The sequence below is a fragment of the Phocoena sinus genome, chromosome 1 (genome assembly GCF_008692025.1).
Source record: "Phocoena sinus isolate mPhoSin1 chromosome 1, mPhoSin1.pri, whole genome shotgun sequence".
Lineage (NCBI taxonomy): Eukaryota > Metazoa > Chordata > Mammalia > Artiodactyla > Phocoenidae > Phocoena > Phocoena sinus.
Window position 1 is genome coordinate 152,045,710 of NC_045763.1, and position 6,000 is coordinate 152,051,709.

The window sequence follows — 6,000 nt, forward strand, 5'->3', positions numbered from 1 at the left end:
ATTTCCAGGGAAGACTTTATTTAATGTTTGAAGGGTAGGGTGGGAGCACAGGGTAAAACCATTATCCAGAGTTCCAAGAAAGAGGGTCTCACCACTGTCCCTTCAAAAGTTTGGGCCAATGTCTCCAAGACCAGGGTGTCCTGTCTCACCAGGGTAATTCATGCCTTCGGGAAGCCTCAAGACCCTTTTCAGTTCAAAGGCAATTCTCACACCCGCCTCCTCATTGCTCCTCCTCCGCAGACAGAACCATGGAGATTTCAGGAACAGATGCACTCTCCTTCAGACAGGAGGTCTGGCTGAGATGCGCCTACAACTTTCCCTCTTCCTGATCTGCTGCTGCGCCACTGGCCAGCTCCTGCCAGGCCCAGCCACTGGCTCTGTCATGCTCCTGGGTCCCAGACCCTCTGCCTGAGCTGCCAGGAGTCCAGCCTCAGAGCTGGGTTCCGTGTGTGCGCACACATGCGCTGTGGGGACCAGGACAAGACCTCGGTTTGCTCCCACCCCCTGGAGATGGGAAAATGCCTACTCAGCAGCTAATGCCAGGAGGGTAGGGCGAAGGGTCCAGGGTGGACGGGGGAAGAGAAATGTGACTCACACCCAACAGGGTGAAGCTAATCGGGTGAGTCTGGATCCAGGCCAGCCACTCCCTCCTGGACAACAGAGCAGAACAGGGACTGCAATTAATTAAGTACTGGGGGAGGGTCTTCTTACCCCAGGGAAAGGAGACCCTGCCAGAGGCCCTCAGAGAAGGGAGCTGTTGGGTTTCCAGGTCCCACCTCACTCATCCTAGAAACTGGGATAGAGGGTAAGGTACAGTCCCACGGCACAGACTCCTGGTCCTCTCCTGGCAGGTTCTCATCCAATTGGTATCCCACCCCACCCGCCATTCTCTTACACAGAGCCCTCCTCCCCAACCTGGAGGAACAGGAAAGATACTCTCTAAGGGCCCGGCCTGATGGGATCAGGAAAGCCTGCCTCCGTCTCTACTGAAAGCCAGGTACAGTGTGATAACTAGGAATTCCCTTCCAAATAACAAATACAGCTGCCGGTTATTTAGCATTTGCCGTGTGCCAATGCATTACTTCATTTAATTCATGCAACAAACCTCCTTATTGTGATCCCCGTTTCACAGATGAGGAAACTGAGGCTGGGAGAAGCTCAAGAGTTTGCTGGGGAGAGAGAAGTCACACAGTTGGTATTGATACTTGCAGGAGCTGGGCTGGTCCTCTCCTTTAGGCCTCAAACTCAGGGAAGGAAAGAAGAAATCCACGGAGGGATGGATGGAGATGCTGGACAAAAGTCCAAAACAGGGTGACCCCAGAAAGTAGAGGCACAGCTGGAGTAGGAGCTGGGAGAAGCCAAGCGAGGCTCTGCCCTATAGTATGGGGCTTGTTTGCCTGGGCACAGGAAGGCCAGCTTGGCAGAGGACAGTCTGGGTCTGTCGAGAAAACAAATGCAGCCATAAAGGCAGCTTCATCTCCTCAAGGCCCGATGGGAAGGCTTCCAAGGCAGGCAGCTCGATCAGTCCCATGAGATCTTAGACCAAAAACCTACTTGTTCCTCAGACCAGGTACCCTCTCTCCTGCAATCCATGGAGAAGCTTGGCTCTGCCTGACACAGGATACGGGGGAGCCTCCTTACTCACAGCACCAGCCCCATCCTTCCTTCTCCAAGGACTGCTATAGAGTCAGACAACTCCAGAGTAGGCTGGCATCTCCCTTGATGGGGCAGGAACTAAGAGCCAGGGGGCTTGAGGTCAGATGTAATGGGCTGGATCCCACCTTTGTGGATTTTGGGAAGGTTGGTATCTCAGAGTCCTTGTTTCCTCACCATAAAATGAAGATAATAATACCTACTTCATAAAGCTGTGTGGCACCCAATCAATAATAAATGCCCAGTCAAAAATAAAATCAAAAAATGGTAGCCACCGAGGCATTCAGAAATCGGATGCAACTTACTGAAGTCTACTCTGGCTCTGGAAACCCCAGTAAGTTTGGGGAAGAATGAAGGCTCCTGGTGGGGCGTGGGCAGCCAGCGGGGAGAGTCCCAGTGGGCAATGAGGTTGCAGGGCTCGGGGGAGGTCAGCCTCACAGGCTCATCAGCTGCACAGGAGGTTGACTGGGGCAGGGTAACCCGAGACAGTAGCTCTGCTGTAGCAAGGTGACCCTCTCTCCAGAACACCTTCAAGATGCAGACCCAAAGCCAGGAGCCAGTGTTGCCTGGGACCATCTTCGCCTTCCCCCAACCCTAAGCAAGGTGGTCCCAGCCCCCTGGCCAAGGCAGAGGAAAGGTAGGGGATCTCTGAGGACATTTCTGTCAGCCAGACATTCCAGGCATCCTCGTCCTCGAGGATTCTATTCCCTCAGTCCAGTGTCCGGGAATGTGCTGTGTGCCCATGCCCAGTGGAAAACGTCACACGAACATGCCAAATCTCACAGGGCGCTGACACAGGAGGGGCAGGCTGGTGGTGTCAGTGAGTCACAGGGCCCAGGACACAGTTGGGGAACTGCTGAGGGCTGGGCTGGGGGTGGGGCTGAGGTTCTGGGAAGCTGACCCCCACTCCTCACAGCCCCAACTCTCCCACCCTTGCTGTCGGGAAGGGGCTCAGACAGAATGAGAAAGAGGTCACTGGTGCCTAGCAGGGCGTTGACCCCAAGCACAGAAGATCAGTTACTGTCTCAACAACCGGACTCCCAGCCTGCAGACAGCTCCAGAAACCCCCCGCCCCTAACAGGGAGAGAACAGAGGCCTCCAGCGAGGCGGACCTCAGATTTCTGATTCCTGACCATCTCCCCCGAGACAGAAGAATCCTCAAGCCACATCTCCCAACAGGCCACCCACCCTTTCCCACCGCTGCGTTAACCCTTTGCCCGCTGCTGCTGGGTGGGGAGGTGGTACTGCCCCTTTGGGCTCCCGGGTGGGCAGGGAGAGAAGAGGCACAGTAAACCCCAGAGGCCCCCACTTGGCCCCCCACACACCCCTCAGCGCTGGAACCTGCAGGGCTTCACGTGTCCTGTCCTTCCACCTTCACCCCAGGGCCCTGGCCTCCCACCCAGCCACAGCCTGCCTCTCTGGAAAGTTCACCGGAGCCCAGAAAGGCCTTCAAGGCGGGATGTGGTCCCACACTGGCGGATTCTCCCGTTACCGGAGACTCCTGACGCTTGCCCTTCCCATAAAGAAGGGAACTGAGAAAGCGCCTGGTTCCCGATGGGGTGGAAAACTTTGCTTCCTAGGAGCCCGGGGGCCAAAGTGAGTACCGGTGGAGACTCCCGGGAGTGGGGGGGTGGGGGGGGGGCGGAGGATCTGAGAAGGCAAAACAGTCCTCCCTCCTAAGCACCTGGAACCTGGGACTGACCTTTGCAGGGCATCGCCCACCCCCCAACACTCTTGTCCACTCGCCTCGTGATCTCGGACCTCTCCGTGTCGCTCCGGTATTTCCCTCCAACCTCTCTCCCCAGGGCAAAAGCAGAACGGCGCCTTTAAGAGCCGCTCCGCTTACCTTTGCTTCGTTCACCCGGCGCCGCGGTGCCCCCTCCTCCGACCTCCCCTTCCTCCCCCGGCACGCCGCCCGCCCAGCCGGCCGGACACAGCGCGCCGCCCGCGGGACTCACCGCGCGTGTCCTGGGGTCCGCGGCGCGCCAGCTCCAGCCAGCGACGGCCGGGGTGCGGCGGGTCTGGGCGTCGTGCCCTGCGCCCTGCTGGGGTCCCTGCCCGGGCTCGGGGCGGCTTCCCCAGCTCCGGAAAGGTGAGCGACTCCCCAGAGAAGCTGCAACCTGAGCTAGAAGAGGAGGAGGAGGAGGAGGGAGAAGGGGAGGGGAAGGGAAGGGGTGGAGGAAGGTGGGGAAGAGGAGGGAGGGGGAGGAGGAAGAGGAAGGGAAGAGCCCGGCCCCCGCCAGAGTTTTTCACACGTACAAGTTGACTCCTCCCCCGTCCCTCCCGCCCTGCCCACTGCCGCTGCCAATCCCCAGGGCTGGCTCCCTCTGCCCGGGTGCCCACCCCTTTCTCCCACTCTGGGAACCAGGGTCCAAGTGCCTCTTCCGGTTTCGTTCCTAGGCCTGGCTTCTACCAGCCCTGTGGGACTGGCCCTGAGAGCCTACACTAGGGGATGAGGCCCTCCGGACTCACCCAGGACTGGGGCCAGGGCACGGGGTGATTTGCTGAGTGTCCACCCCTAGGTGTAGCCCTTCCAACCTTCTGAGTCTGAACCTGGATCCCAGCACCTGGCACCGCAGGAGCTAATGTGCATGGCCAGGTCCTGTTGGTCATTTTCGTTCTTAGAGTTCTTGACAACAGTATTCCTGGCAGGGCTGTCCCTCTGTCCTGTCCAGTGGAACTTGTCACTTACCTTTAGGTAAGTAAAGGTAATCATCACTCCCACTTCCTCCCCTGATGAGAAATGCAGTTTGTCCTTTTGGAATTAAACCCCGCAGGCCAACTGAGAATCATCTAAGAAGCCTTACAGAATAGCTAGTTCTAGTCCAGCTTTCATTTTAGAGAAGGAGAAACTGAGACCCAGAAAGGATATTGGATTGGCCCAAAGTCCCACAAGGTTAGTGGCAAGCCATGATTAGGATCCAGGCCAGTGGCCTCTCCTCCTCTCCCTCTACCATCAGACTTCAGGGATCGAAGGAAAACTGGGATGGAATGAAGTGGCCCCATCTGGGCCCCTCCCAGCCCTGCTTCCTCCTGAAGAAGAGATGGGCACCAAATCAGGGAGGTCTGTGGCCTCTGCCCTGCCATTGGACATGGCCTCTGCAGTCTGGGGGCCCTGTCAGGGGTCTCTTGAGGAAGGGTAGTCTACAGTGGGGATGTGTTTCTGTTGAACACTTTCTGAAGATTGATCAAAAGTGAATGCCACTTCTTAAGTCCTAGGCTTTGAGCCTGGGGCCCTTTCCCTAGAGAGAATGAGTTGTTGAGGATAGGAAAATTTTCTTTCTGGAAGACATGGGCCTGAGTTTTGCCCTCCAACATCAGCCTGCATCCAACCTGTAGCACAAGATCTCTCGCAACTCCACAGGGCTTGGACTTGGGAGGGAGAAGGAAGACACTGGGCCCATCAGGAGAGTGACTTGTGGGTAGTCTGCAGGGCCACCTGGCAAAGGGCCTCCCAACTCTTTGCTACCTATGTTTTCCCTGCCAGGGCATGCAGATTTCCTGGGCACACGCACTCTGAGAATAAAACTGCCGAGTGTTGAAGGGTTGCAAAGAGCGGATGGATCCAGAGTCTCCAGGCTTTCAGGAGAGGAAGCAACCTTCTTGGCTCCATAATCCACGTGTGTGATAAGAATACTAGGGTTGCAGGGAGGAGTCCATGCAGAGGCAGGGAAGGAGCTATGCTAAGCGACTGTATTTTAGAGGACTAGAGAGAATGAAGCCAAAGGAACCGGGGGGATGGATGAGGTCAACAGGTTTCAACAAAGTCTTCTGAACATCTCTTATATGCCAAATAACGGCCAATTTACTGGGCACGAAAGAAGAATGAAATGCAGCCCTCCCCCTCAGAAAGCTCACCGTCTCATGGGGCAGTAAGTGACCAATTCCGGGGTGGAGGGCCAAGGTTAGAGCTGTGGCCGCCTGGAGGGGTGGTTCTGCTTGAACTGAGGGTTACAGGAGGAGAGGACAATGGAGGGGAGGAAGGGCTTTTCTGTTTTTCCAGCAGGGATAAGATGTACACAGTGCAGGGGTGAGAAGATACGGCTACACAGCTCTGTGAGGCCAGAGCTTAGAGTTGGTGGGGCTGGAGGTGACTTCGTAAAGGGAGGCAGGTGCTGGATTTTGAAGACCCTTCTACATACACCGTGGCTAACGAGCCAGGACCCTCTCCTGACAATACAAGGCAACCTGGAGCATTTCAGAGGAAAGAGGTATCACCAGGTCTGTGATTTAGGACGATCCTTCTGGCAGTCAAGTGGAGGATTGATGGTGGGGTCAGATCTGAACATGCGGACCCCAATTTCAAGGCTGAATCTGGTGAGACATCATGCAAGCTTAGACTAGTGC

General features: G+C 56.4%; 1 protein-coding gene across 3 annotated transcripts in view; it reads right to left on the bottom strand.

Annotated features, from left to right (window-relative positions):
* Positions 1-3,856, bottom strand: part of CDK18 (cyclin dependent kinase 18) — a 31,892-nt gene extending 28,036 nt beyond the window's left edge. The window contains exon 1 of one of the 3 annotated variants that reach the window (XM_032635545.1): positions 3,612-3,856. The gene's annotated coding sequence lies outside the window, so the exon portion shown is untranslated. The remainder of the gene's footprint in view (positions 1-3,611) is intronic. The other 2 variants (XM_032635535.1, XM_032635552.1) reach the window with 2 other exon arrangements.
* Between the last annotated feature and the right edge of the window lie 2,144 nt (positions 3,857-6,000).